This window comes from Peromyscus californicus, unplaced genomic scaffold, assembly GCF_007827085.1.
Source record: "Peromyscus californicus insignis strain IS unplaced genomic scaffold, ASM782708v3 Scaffold_7__1_contigs__length_154581171, whole genome shotgun sequence".
Lineage (NCBI taxonomy): Eukaryota > Metazoa > Chordata > Mammalia > Rodentia > Cricetidae > Peromyscus > Peromyscus californicus.
Window position 1 is genome coordinate 60761735 of NW_026294595.1, and position 15366 is coordinate 60777100.

Sequence of the window (15366 nt, forward strand, 5' to 3'; positions counted from 1 at the left end):
CCTAGATCTCCATGGTATCTAAATGGAGCAAATTACTTCATATTAGGTAATTGCTATGATTAACTCACTTTATGCAGGAGTTGGATTCAAAGGAGCCAAATAAATGGTGCATGTTTGATTTTCTTTTGTAGCATAATGAGCAATGGGTGATTCCTATTGCTCAACAACCTTTATGCATTTACATCACTTTCTTTCAAATGGAAATTCTTTTTTGATAACTAAGATCTCAAAGCAACTTCAGAATATCAATTTCTATGCATGATCCAAAATATTTAATCATGTCACCTTAATTTCCCTTAAATTCTTCATTTCTGAAATAAGAGAATAGCAATAGTTGACTACCTCTCTAACCTATTTGTTGGACCCTGAATTTTTAAGTGAGTTTCATGTACCATTCTTCCAAACCTCTGTACTTTAACTGGACATGTTTATTCAGCTGGATAGCAGGAATTGTTGCTAGAAAAAGGAGTGGGTGAGATGAAAGACTTTGGATCTGTTGGATAAGTACTTAAGATTGGTAACCCTTTAAATCTTTCTTTAAACTTAAGTTTAATCTTAGTGGATACTTATGAATATTAATATTATTATTTTAACTGAAAGATTAATTGGATAATTGTTACATTCAAGGCACTTCTGCACATAGTATAGGCCCTAACAGAAATAACACATGCTTCATTCTCTAGCAGGCATCCATGGGAGAAACAAAGCAATAATGCACCATTTTTTTCTTCTTTTGTGCTTTGGCCTCTGCTAAGATGATCAGTCCCTCCTAGGAAGCCAAAGAAGGCTGTCCCTTCATCTGGTGACTAGCACCATACTCCGTGTTCTAGTTAGGGTTACTGTTGCTGTGATAAAAGACCATGGCCAATTACATATCCCAATTATAGTCCATCACTGAGGGAAGCCAAGGCATGAATAATTCAAAGCAGGAACCTGGAGTCAGGGACAAGAACAGAGAGCAAGGAAGAATGCTATTTACTTGCTTGATCCTCATTGCTCACTCAGCTTGCTATTTTATACAACCCAGGACCACCTTGTCCAGAGGTATCACTGCCCACTGTGAGCTGTGCTGCCCAGCAATCATCAGTCAAGAAGATGCTTTACAGACATGCTTATAGGGTGATCTGGTGGAGACATTTTCTAAACTGAGGCCCCCTCCTCCCAGATGATTTAACTCGGGTCAAATTGACAATAAATAAATAAATAAATAGATAGATAGATAGATAGATAGATAGATAGATAGATAGATAGATAGATAGATAGATAGATAGATAGATAACCAGCACACCCACAAACCACACCCTGGGCTTCATCTCCCTGCTTGTCTGCATCCACTTTGTCTTCATCCTATGTCACAATGAAATGTTCATTGTAGAGGATAAAGGTCAAAATTCTTTATTAAAGCATGGAACCTTGCTGGCTTGGCTTCCTGGCAAATGCCCTGGCCACTTTGCAATGAGGTCTGGTGGACCTGCTGTAGTGTGTCGGGTGTTGGGGGGGGGGGGCATGCCCCAGCAGGGAGTGTGGCTCTGGCTGTGGAGGAGAAAGTGGAAGCAAAGAGAGAAGACTGTGGGGAGTCTGAGCTTGTGATGACTTGGGTGTCTTGGCTGTACAGATACTTTTTAGTTTTATGAGGACCCATTTGTCAATTGTTGGCTTTAATTCCTGAGTGAATGGAGTCTTACTCAGAAAAAATTTCTACACTTATATCTTGTAGGTTACCACTTGTGTTTTCTTCTAGCAGTTTCAGCACTCCAGGTTTCATGTTGAGGTCTTTAATACATTTAGAGTCAATTTTTGTGCATGGAGATAGATATGGGCCTAATTTCATTCCTCTACATGTGAACACTCAGGAGTCGCAAGCAGACACAGAGGGAAGCAGGATGACGTGTTGTGTTGAAAGAAGGTTATGACAGGTGGTGGAGGGTAGATAAGAAATATGGGTTAATTTAAAATGTAAGAGTTAGCTAGTAACAAGCCTGAGCTATCGACTGAGCATTTATAATGAATATTAAGTCTCCATGTCAGTTGTTTGTGAACTGGAAAATGGGAAAGAAAAGTCTGCCTAGTGGACATCCAGTTTTCACAGCACCATTTGTTGAAGATGTTATCTCTTCTCAGTGTGTATTTTTTGGCAACTTTGTTAAATATTAAGTGGTTGTAGTTAATTGTACTCATCTTTGGGTCTTCTATTTTTTTCTAAGGGCCAAAGTTTAGTTCTTCATTTCATTATTCTGTTATTCTACCCTGATGTTTCCCTTCTTCTGTGTCCTGTTGACTGTCTTCCTTCTCCCTGCTTTATTTTTTCCCTCATAGCTTATATACTTTCAAGCAATATAAAATTACAAAGTGACTACATTCTAATTTTTAAGTGAATGATTACAATGAATACAAGTAAGAAACAACATGTTTATCATTTCCCTTACATGATTAAATATATTACAGGTAAAACAAAATTATCCCCAAGAACCCACATACAGTTAACCTTTTATCTTTCAGACCTCTCATAGATCAGGAGCCTTTCAACCATAACCATTGACATAAGCAGTAGTTTTTATAATTGCCAGAAAAACAGGTTACTAGTTCAGTTTTCATATTTTAGAGTCCAGTCCATTTATCTTAATTAACCATCCAATTCTTTGGTTTCTAGTTACATGAAGTCAATTGTTTAAAGCTTTGTTTTAGCTGTGATGCTCATTGAAATCCATGAACACATTTCCCAATATCAAAAAGAACTTGAGCTAACTCCTAGGACTTGATTGTTTTTCTTAGTCATTAATCTAAACCATAGTCTATATAACTTCTCAAGAGAAACTCATGAGTCCTAGCTGTGTGATACTTCCTTATTCCTATTTTCTATGCCCTGTAGCCCCTGCTTTATCAGTGGCAGGGGCAACACTTCAAATGGTACAGCTTAAGAGGATATCATCTTCATAATAATCCACAGGTAAAAATGCCCAATAGAAAGGGACATTTCCATGAGATAATCACACTACATTAAGGCAGTGAGGATCCCCCCACACCCATTCACACCATGCCAGATACTAGAGAAAAATGGCAGCAGCAAACATGTAAAGGCACAGCAATAGCAAGAGACAGTCTTGCTAAAGCCCTCAGGGGCCTTGCTTAGCCAAGATTCACCCATCAGTGTGCCTTGATTCCTGGTGGACTGATCTCCGGAAGCTCAGTTGCCACCTGCTACTCCTCTGATATGGCTACCAGCAGAGGACCATTTTCATTCAAACCACCACACCCCCCATCAGAGAAACTTCTCTTTGCAGCAGACTGAGATAGTTACAGAAATCCACAACTGTTTAAATGCAGAGAACAATTGACCACGGGATGCTTGATCCAATTTGATACATCTACAATAGAATCCCTAAACCGATGGCTTAGGGGAACAGCTCAGAAGTAGAGGCAGGAAGATTGTAAGAAAAGAGAATCAGAATATCTGCTGAGAGATACTGTCTTGTACATACCATAGAGAAACTACATCCATGAAATCTCAACACCATCAACTAAACAAGACCAGTACAATAACCACATGGGTTAGCAATGAGTGTGGAAGGGAGTAATCTCACAAGGCCCTATCCCTAGAAGAAGAGGTAGAAGCAACCAATGACTGCAGGAAATACAGTCTTCTCCAGGTCCAAGACCCCTGATAGGTTATCCAATCTCAAGTAATCAGCATAAATACATAGACAAATAAGCAACACTAAATGACAGAGTGAGTTGTATTTATGTATACATATTGCATAGTTTGAGAGAGCACAGAAGGAGGTGAAACAGGTATAGAGGGGTGGAAATGTAAATACAGTACTCATAAGGGAAATTCTCAAAAAAAAAACCCCAAATCCCTTTCAATTAAAAAGAAGTTAGTAAAAGAACTACTTACAGGAAAAATAGTAATAGAATATTCAAACTAAAAATATAGACATAAAAGATAAAAATTAGGTATGTTTATAAAACATTATTTAAAGAACACACTGCATTATTGAGAAATCCAAATATCAAAAGAATTTTAAAATAGCTGCTTATCTTTAAACTTGTATAAGTATCAAGTATGAATTTTAGATACCGTAACACTGAAATGAAGATATGTTGCAATGAATACCTGGTAAAGTAATGGTAAAATATTTTAAATATTGTAGAATGATAGCATGCTCAAAAGAATTATATATATGAAATTTTTCTATCAAGAAATATTTTAATTGACCTAAACAAACATCTGAAGAAGGCAATTTAAATATTGAACTTTTATACCTATTTAGAGTAACAGTGAAACTATAAAAGATGTTACTGTAATTCTGTACATATATGTGTACATATATACTATTTATATAGTGTACATATATACATACATATAAACTATATATGTATATATATATATAACTTAAGAAAGAATATTTTTTGTAAAATTGACACTTGTATACTTTTTTTTCCCCAGGTAAAGTTGTGATTTTTGTTTGAAGAAATTTCTTTTCGGAGAAAGCACAAGTAAGAAATAGAACACTCACTTACAGTGATAACAATGATGATAATAATCACCTTATAGTATTTGATAGTCTTTATTGTAAAATAATTGAAGTATGTATCTGTATTTACACTTAAAAATACATAATTGTTTAGCAAGGAAAATGATGCAACTTAAATATATTGGTTTAGAATTTTCAAAAATTTGATACAGATTCATAAATACAGAATTACAGTAACATCTTTAATAGTTTCATTGTTACTCAGAATAGGTATAAATGTTCAATGTTTACTTAAATTACTTTCCTCAGATGTTTGTTTGGGTTAATTAAAATATTTCTTGATATAAAATTTTTTCTATGAACCTCTGTTATTTATGTGGGTCTACATTGTTAATACTTATCTCTGATTATATAAGTGGATTCATAACTATATAAATGTCACCAAAAAGTACTCTAGAAAATTTGAAATAATTTATATCCATCAGTATTGTATGACAAAATTACAGAAACTTCCCTATGTTCTCATTAATTAATTTTTCTGCCATGAGTTTTAAATGTCTGGGATCTCATTTATCATTGTTACTTTTTATCATTTCTATCTTGGTATCTTGCTTAGGAAAACCTTGCCTTGTTTAAATCTAATTTTTCTATTCTCTTTGCATGAAGAAAATTATTTTATATGCCTCCTTTAGTTACCTATTTAGCAAATATTGCAGAAATAGCTTTGCATAATTAGGCAGCATACTTTTTCTCTTTCAATGCAGGAGATGCAACCCAGCAAGCATCTCAGGCGTGCTGGCATGCATGTTAACTGTGTTATAGCCTCAGGCCTCATGCTCCTTTGTATTTGATTTCTCTAAAGTTATTTTAAACTTATACATAAAAATCAAAATTGTATATATTTATAGGGTGTTTCAATGCACAGGTTGATTGTTAATTGCTTAAGTTAAACATCTGTCGTTTTATATATTTATCATTTCTTTATAATGAATGTTTAAAATAGGTTTTATTTTCACACAGAACTTTTAACTCCTCTCTGACTGGACTCTATGCCCACTGATCAACAATTCCACACACTTCTTTACCTGCCACTCCCCCAGCCTCTGGTAACCACCCTTCCACCTGTGTGTATAAAGGTTTTTTTCCCCTTTTTTGGGGGGGTAGGGGGGACTAACTGGAAAAATTCCCAGTTAGAAAATCTTGTTTAGGTAATTTTTGCATTTAAAGAACATGAAACTGTCAAGAATAGTTTAACAGAATGAGTTATTTAGGAGAATGTTCGCTATCTGGAGTGCTTCTTCCTGAAGTCTCCAGTCTTAGTTGTCCCTTCGGATTCTGACAGCATAGAAGACAGAGTTTCATGTTAGCTAGGATGAAGGAGAAAGAAAAGAGGAGTGGACTGTAGCAATGATGGTGAGGTCAGATGAGGGTGACGACATGTAAGGAAATGGATTTCATCGGGAAAGTCTCAACTATTGATGTTTGCAGTGAGTTTGTTATTCTCTGTAGTTGTTCAGGTAACTCACAGTCATTTGGCCCCTTGATTTGGAGTTTAAATCCTCTTCCTCTTTCTAGTCCTGAATATGCCAATTAAAATGTGGCTAACACTGTTAATTTCCTTGTGGTTTGTAAAGCTAATAGTTTGAAAACTTTCACAAGAGCAAAAACTAAACAACTTGAGAAAATATTAATGTTCATATTTATTATCTTGGTCTATTTAAAAATACATGAAGAGTACCCTCGTCTAGTAAAAACTAAGTTACTGAAATTACACTATTTACACAGTTACAAGTCAAAAGGTCAGTATTAGTCACAATTAATGACAGTTCTTCAGAAGAGAAAAATGTTAATGTCATAAATCCTTAAGGCAAATCTAGGTTCTGGAAATATTGAACAAAAATATTTTTATAGCTAGAAAAGTTGTTTCTCAGAGATTATTTTTTTCAATGGTGTTTTGAAGTGGAGTTGGGAAGCAAAGCTTGAAGGAATCAAACCAAAACAAAATTAATGAGTGGATGATTACCATGTAAAAGATTTTGGCTCTTTTGCTCATTGAGAAATATTCACTGAGTATATATAACTTACTAAGTCCTGTTCTGGGGACTTTGAGTATATCTGTAGAAAAAAACTACACACACTAAATCAATTGCCTCCTGAGGTACAATTTTCATGGTCTAAACGTAGTTTTCCTCTTTATCATGTATCATTATTATTTATTTGCTAATTTGATTCTGACTTTAACACAAACACTATTATTTACATTATCATTTACCTTTATTTCACCCTATGTGTTCAATATTACAATTTTTGTGTATGAACTGAAATGCTCTCTGAAATTATAAAATAATCTAAAAAAAAATGAGTTTCAACTATATATCTTCAGTCATATCCCGGCAGCTGCCTAAAGAAAGAATTCTGTATATTTGTGTTGTGTGAATCCACAGGAGATAAGACATGATAGTATCTTTCTGCTTGATAGAGCCAATAATTCAATGCTGAAAATTAATAGAAGATATAAGAGAAGTCAGGCAGGCAATATACATTTTTTTAGGTATGAGGCAGTCTGGACTATGATACACAAGAAAACATATGTCAATGAAAGCTATTGTGAAGGTTAAATCTGTGGAGATAAATGGATCTGTAAATCAGTACACATTGGATGGTTGTGTACCTTTTTGCTCAGGATTATATATGAACTGTTAGAAGACAATAACAAGAAACTAAGAAGAAAGCAGAACTGAATAGTTACCAGTAAGTTAAAGGCGGCTTTAAGGAACAGGACAAAACATAGCCTTGGGTCTGCTGCAGTCAAAAGGAGCAGAACTAACTCATCTGATGAGTCACAGCATTTGCTGATGATTCAGTCTAAGAACTTTTATTTTTAGCTTCAGAATAGAAATTTCAACACTTAATCTTTTTCAGTGGAAGTACACTAAATATTCATCGTAGTTTCATCAGAGTTATTTCTGAATACAAGGATGTGCCTACCAGTGGGATGAGAGACTGAGCAATGGGTGTTGTGGTGAGAGGTCAGAGGAAAATGGGAAATTTCTGGTTCATGCTTTGTCCTCCTCTTCCTTTCCATGCTTGCCTGATTCCCATCTGTGTGAGCTTGCTAGTCCTAACAATGCTGGCTCTGATGTGATGATTCCAACAGCATTTATTTATTTGTGATTTTTGGAGATTGTAATATAATATCTTATGAAGTAATTTTATTTTATTTTAAATTTTATTGTTAAGCAATTTTCTATTCATTTTACATACCAACCACAGTTCCCCCCCCTCTTCCCTCTTCCTGCCCCATAACCCCCCCCCCCCAACCCACCCCTCATTCCCACCTCTGTAGTGATATTTTATCAAAATTGATAAAGGTTCAATTTGAATAAGAGAGACCTCTTAATTAGAAGAGGTGATAGTTCATCAACCAGAGTGACCATCCAATTTAAACTAACTTATACCACTATGTAGATATAATTCTGAATGGTTTTATTAAATAAGAAACACAGAGCTGTAGCTAGAGTTTTTTTGCCTGGCCCACAGTCAGGACAAATTTCTCTAACCCGCCAGTCCCAAGCCGCTCAAACCCGATCAAGTAAACACAGAGACTTATATTGGTTACAAACTGTATGGCCGTGGCAGGCTTCTTGCTAACTGTTCTTACAGCTTAAATTAATCCATTTCTATTAATCTATATCTTGCCACGTGGCTTGTGGCTTACCGGTACTTTACATCTTCCTTGTCCTGATGGCGGCTGGCAGTGTCTCTCCCCTCAGCCTTCCACTTCCCAGCTCTATTCTCCTCCTTGTCCCGCCTATACTTCCTGCCTGGCTACGGGCCAATCAGTGATTTATTTATTGACCAATCAGCAACACATTTGACATACAAACCATCCCACAGCACCTCCCCTTTTCTTTTCTTAAAAAGGAAGGTTTTAACCTTTACACATCTCCAAAGTCAGCTTGGTATATTTGGGAATTTGGGCGTAGCTTCTCTTACTACTTCCTGCTGGAGGGGGGCGCTGTATCTTCTGGGGAAACAAAGAAAATTTTAGGATCATGGAGTAGTCCGTGAGGCTGTATCATCTGAGCCAGTTGTCTTGAAACGGTTCTGGATGTTGGATCATCTGGGCCATGGTGTCATCGGAGACCTTTCAGGGGGTCTTGGCTGGTCAAACCTGATGTATCTTACTCTGGAACAAATCCATAGCCTCTTGCTTTCTGTGGAAACAAAAGAGACTCTTTTCCAAAGCAACATATCCTTACATCCAAATTTTGAAGTCAAAGTATCTTTAAAATATACATACTGGTTTAACTCAGCTTCCTTTATAATCAAATATCTCTCTGTAGTTAAGAATCCCAAAGACAACACAATCCAGACTCTCTGTGTAATAGTCATCTCTACGTGGCTTATTTTTTATATTAATTTTACTGTCTCTTTAAAGACTTTATTTTTTTTAAAACCATGTATTTGTTTTTATACTGTATATATCACCTTTTTTTGTCTCTTTTAAGCCTACGTATATTTTACACATATTTTAAACTATTACATCTGAATCTGTCTTATTATGAATCTGTTGCTTTAAGCTGCAGCAGCTGTGGCTGCTGGCTCCGCCCACCTCAGCTTCCCAACATGGCGGCAGTATGCTTACCGCCAGCTCTGGGAGCCATCGTGGGTCTATGCTTTTATCCAAGCAGCATGTAGCCCAGAAACCTCTTTTTTTGTTTTGTACTAGCAAAGGCTAAATCCACAATGCAGCTTAATGTGCCACTTGCAGAGGCTTCATTCCCGCCATACGGGGGCAGGTCGAGCGCACACGCTAGGAACCCGCCAGTAGCTCAAACCAGCAGCTGCCGCTCATTTGAGAGAGACAATTAGGAAGCTGTTTTTAGCTCTGTTTTAGAATCTTTTTTTTTCAGGTTTTAGGTGGAAACTCTTGCCCCACGTTTGGCGCCATTTGTAGCTAGAGTTTTTTTGCCTGGCCCACAGTCAGGACAAATTTCTCTCACCCGCCAGTCCCAAGCCGCTCAAACCCGATCAAGTAAACACAGAGACTTATATTGGTTACAAACTGTATGGCCGTGGCAGGCTTCTTGCTAACTGTTCTTACAGCTTAAATTAATCCATTTCTATTAATCTATATCTTGCCACGTGGCTTGTGGCTTACCGGTACTTTACATCTTCCTTGTCCTGATGGCGGCTGGCAGTGTCTCTCCCCTCAGCCTTCCACTTCCCAGCTCTATTCTCCTCCTTGTCCCGCCTATACTTCCTGCCTGGCCACGGGCCAATCAGTGATTTATTTATTGACCAATCAGCAACACATTTGACATACAGACCATCCCACAGCACAGAGCCAAATGCAGAGTTAAAAGCCCAAGAGGTCAGAGCAGCAGCCAAGAGCTAAGACCAAAAGCGCCTTCTTACCCCTCGCTGTCACTGTTGTCCTTCCCCTCAAAAAAAGACCTACTTCCTGTGTGTCTGTCTTTTTATAGAGTTTCTGTTCTGCCTTCTCATTGGTTGTAAACTCAACCACATGACCTCCTCGTCACTGCCTGTCTACACAGACCTCTAGGTCTCTATGGTTGGTATTGAGATTAAAGGCGTGTGTCTCCATGCTGGCTGTATCCTTGAACACACAGAGATCTGCCTGTCATGTGATCAGGATTAAGGGTGTGTGCTACCATTGCCAGACTTCTGCTAAATGGCTTGTTATTAGCTCTGACCCCCAGGCACTTTTATTTATTAACACACAAATAAAATCACATTTCAGCACATATAAAATATCACCATACCACTAACAAATGCTTTTCATTTAATCAGATATAACTTGCAAAAGGGAACCTCCCCAAAGTTAGGCTTGGGGAAAGGTTTTTGTTTTTGTCTTTCAGAAGAATGAAGGCTAAGGAATCTAAAGAACACTGGACAAATGAGACATCTGAAGAAAAAGGACAAATCATCTAGAGAAAATGTCCCAAGAAAAAGAGTAAATTGGCCTATTGGTATATCACATATAAAATATCATAAGTCTTCCTAAATGTTTGTTTCTATTCTTCTCTACAGACACTTAACACAAATGGTCTTTTTGTAGTCCCAGTTCAATTAAAAATTAAAGCTGACTTTGGAGTTGGAGAATGGCTCTCTCCTTCTTTAAACTCAAGCATGTTGTTAAAAGGAAAACGCAAAATCTCTATATCATGTCAGAAGAAAGAGCCTCTTCTGATATGGGACAGAAGAAAACCAAAAAATTAAGGGACTATTCTATTGCCTCTAATCTCAATTCTTTGGTTCTATTTTGATTCTTCAAACTTTTCTTAAGGTATGAATTTTATATCAAAATTTATAAGATTTATATATATATATTTAACTTTTGTCATGATATTAATGGTCATATAGAGTACTAATTAATTCTAGAAAAAAGGCTTCATTTAGCTGCCTATACATGTTTTTGTGTTGGAGTCTCTATCAGTTTTCTGCAGGGAATCATGACCAGGCCTAACAGCAAATTTGGAGTTTCCAGAAAGATGATGGGGCCCCACAACAACAATTCCACTTGGACAATAATAATACCACTAAGCTGACAAACATCATCCAAAGATCAGCTTTGGACTACAAACTGCTCAGAACAATTTTGAGATGGCTATCTGAAATGATCCAGCCTCACAGACTACTTGAACAAGGACTTGAGATAAGCCCTGCACTTTGGCATTGTGCAGAGACTGGACAACAAATGATATAGCTACCTCTCCTGGAACTTGACAACCCCAAAATTTTCTTTTCAGGATCCCCTAAAGATGCCTTCGCTCACAAACAGCAGGAAGCAATTTTAAGAACATGACACCCACATTCCCAAGAGGTGGGGTGGGGCGGTTGGTTTTTAGTCTTTCAATGGGTTTCGGGTTTGGGATAGTTGTCATTGTTTAGGAGGGTTGGTTACAAGTTGTTGTTGTTAATGGTCAGGAAAAGGGCTAAATAAAGGAGATTAGATTTAAGGTTCTTACTTAAAAAAAACAGACAAACAAACAAAATACCAGAAAAAAGAGAATATAGATAAGAGGTAGATTATTGAATCTACTCTGGGGAAAAAAAAGAGATATAGAAATGATAGAATAAAGGGTAGATTATTGAATCTACTCTGAAAAGAAAAAAGAAAGGATATGGATATGATATAGATAAAAAGGTAGATTATTGAATCTACTTTTAAAAGACAACTACTAGTTTTAAATACTTTACATTAGATTGGATTTTTATATATTATATACAAATTATATATATTGAGATTGATATTGTTAGAAAATGTTGTACATATATTTCTAATCTTATTCAGGATATTGTACCTATACAGTTCATTTAGCAATGTAATGCAATTTGCTAATTCTTGAATGTTGTTATTACCAACTAATAGGATATAAAGAAATGAAAGTTAGTAGTTAGACATTATAATCGAACTTGTAATCATATTAGATATGTTTTCAAGGTCAAGCAGAGATATATTTTAGACAGACAGGTCTTCTTCAGACCCTTCAGAGATCTACAGAATATGGCATTTAAAATGTTTTAACAACTTAGAATTTTTTTCTTTTTTTATGTCTATGAGACATGTCAGCTCCTGGCAGCACCAATCTACTTCAGAGAAGATATGGGCATTGAAGAAACTGCATATGGAGTTAACTTTTATTGTGGCAAAAGTTAGCCCCTGGGCAACAAAGTACCCTTGCATCGACTGCTGACAGTATGCTAATCAAAATGGACAAATAGGACACAAAACAAAGGACTACCAATCCTTGCCAAGACAATTGTGGTTGCAGTTTTGGCAACAGGTGTCCTCTGAGGCCAATATGGCACCATCGCTAAAGGGGCTTTGCAATCTGGAAAATGTACAGTGTCTCTTTCTTCAAAGGCAGCTGAATAGGCAACGGACTGATGGCTTCTGGTGTGCAGTGGAACAGTAGCTGAAACAGTTATTCTTGAAAGAGTAACTAGGTTGACAGAGTTTAACCTCTCAATGGTAGACTAGCATTTAATAAAGGAGAATGAAGCCACCCACAAGGTGAGAAAAATGGGATGCAGAGAAGAATGGGATGTCGAGATGAAACCACCCACAAGCCAAAAAGAATGGAATATGGAGAAGAATGGGATGCTGAGATGAAGCCATCCACAAGCCGAGAAGAATAGGCAGCCAAATTCCAAAAATACCAGCAATTTCCAGAATTTAAAATCCTAAATTATGACAGGACACTGGTGGAATTCAGGTTTATCTGGTACGTAGAATACTCACACCAAATGTGAGGTTGAGCTGTAGGCCTTGCGTACATCCTACTTTACAAATGAGTCTGTCAGATACACTAAGACTGTAGGTGGAAGATGATGCCCCAACGTGCAGAGGAACCTCGGGTGACTGTCCAGGCAGCTGGCTGTTTCTGTCAACTCACATTGTTTTGGAAGTTACTTGTTTGCACTTTCTGTTTTACTAGGTGATATTATTTCCTTCTTGGGTCTCTGAGGGAGTTGAAGATTAGATAGTTGTAGTAACAATTTTCCTTGTTAAGAAATTCAGAAAAGAAGTTCACTAAGAGGTGTTAAGTGTATAAGTTTGAAAGACATCATAAGATAGTTTTCTGTTGGTAATATAAGTTAGGATAGAAAGTGAATTAGGTACATTTTGGACTCACCAAAATAGAGTAGATAATGGAATATTTTCTCTGAATTTGTCAAATGCAAGTAGACTAGACATTGTTGATGTATTTATTGTTTGTACATTGTATATAGTTATTTTACTTATTGTATATAATTTTTCTTATATTAGTTACAACATTTTTTTAATTTTTATTAGACAAAAAAGGTAAAATGTGGTGATAATTTATTTGTGCTGAAATGTGGTGATATTTTATTTGTATGTTAATAAATAAAGTTTGCCTGGAAATCAGAGGAAATAGAAAGCCATTTTAAGCACATGCCCTTAATCCGATCACTTGGCAGGCAGGGTCTCTGTGTGTTCAAGGCCATACTAGGGAACAGAGCCAAGCATGGTAACACACACCTTTAATCCTAGTACCAACCATAGAGACCTGGAGGTCTATACAGATAGGCAGTGACAAGGAAGTGAGGTAGCTGGGCTAAGAGCCAATGAGAGGGCAGAACAGCAAGGCAATAAAAGCCTGGGTAGACAGGAAGTTGTGGCATTTTGGAAGCTGCAGAGCTGTTGAGGTAAGGTTGGTTGGTGGCTCTCACTATTTCCCTGATCTCTAAGATTTTCACTCCTATATTTGGCTCCGTGTTTTTTATTTAATAAGACCGCTTAAAAATTCCACTACACACCTCCTCCAAGTCAAGGTCTCCCATAGGGAGTCAGCAGAGTATGGTATATTCTGCTGAGGCAGGTCCAAGCCCCTTCTCCCAGCACCAAGGCTGTGCAAGGTGTCACACCTTAGGCACCGGGCTCCAAAAAGCCGGCCCATGCACCAGGGACGGGTCCTGATCCCACTGCCTTCGGGCTCCCCAAACAGTTCAATCTAAACAACTGTCTGAGTATCCAGAGGGCCTATTCCAGTCCCATGGGGACTCCACAGCTATTGCTCCACAGTTCATGCATTTCCATTAGTTTGGCTGGTTGTCTCTGTACGTTTTCCCGTCATGATCTCAATGTCCCTTGCTTATAGAATCCCTCCTCTCTCTCATCGATTGGACTCCTGGAGCTCAGCCTTGTGCCTGGTCATGGATCTCTGTATCTGCTTCCATCAGTCACTGGATGAAGGCTCTATGATGACAGTTAGGGTATTCACTATCCTGGTTGTCGGAGATTGTAATATAATTATAACAAGTCTCCCTTCATATGCATCTCAAAGACGTCTGATTAACTATGTCTTTGATATGATTTTAACACATGTGACTTCAAGCATCATTCTGTCCACCAAGAGCTCATAATCTCTTTCTACTCTCACTAAAGTGTTTTGAAAAACAGAGTTAAAGAAATGGAGTAAAATTTTGCTGCACAGGAAATTCCTACCTGATTGCTATTAAGATAGAATGTTAACAGATAATGTGCACAGGAGTCCCCAAGACGTCTCTTATCGACATCTAAACTTGCGTCTGAGCTGAGCCATCAGCCTGTTTATGGCTACACCTACATATGCTGGGGAAGTAGGCAAGGCTACATCTGGATTTCACACTTGATATCACTTTCAAAAGTAGCAGTCTAGAGTTTTTCTATTAAAATTAATTATATGAGAAGAAATTAGGTATTAAGTTTTCATCAAAGTAAAAGATTCTTGCATTTTGGTGATATTTTCTTTTTAAAAAACAAAGTATTTTTTTTAAAAAAGGCACAGAGAAAACAAAAGTCTTTGAAAACTAAGAAATATAAATATGTGTAATTATATCTAAAAGTTGGTTTTAAAGCTCCTTAGTATAAAATATTTCAAATTCTCCTATATTAATTAATTTTGAGAATCATGATATCAAATAATACAAAAATTCATGAGAAATTTCACACACTTTTTTTTGTTTATTCTGTGTCTTTTACATCATATATCTTGATCCCATTAATTTCTTCTTTGCATCCATCCTCTGCCCCTGCACTGCCCACTACCCCAATAAAACAAAATTTAGAGAAATAAAGGAAAAAAAGTTTTAAAAGGGAAACAATTAAAAATGTCATCATGGAGGGGGTTGGGGATTTAGCTCAGTGGTAGAGCGCTTGCCTAGCAAGCGCAAGGCCCTGGGTTCGGTCCTCAGTTCCGGAAAAAAAAAATGTCATCACGCCATAGACTTCCTTTATCCATAATCTTTACTTGCAAGTGTTCGTTACAAAGAGTCATTGGTCTGGTTCGAGGCCTCTGATTTCTGCTGCACTATCGATGCTGGGCCCTCACTGGGGCTCCTCCTGGATATACTGTTG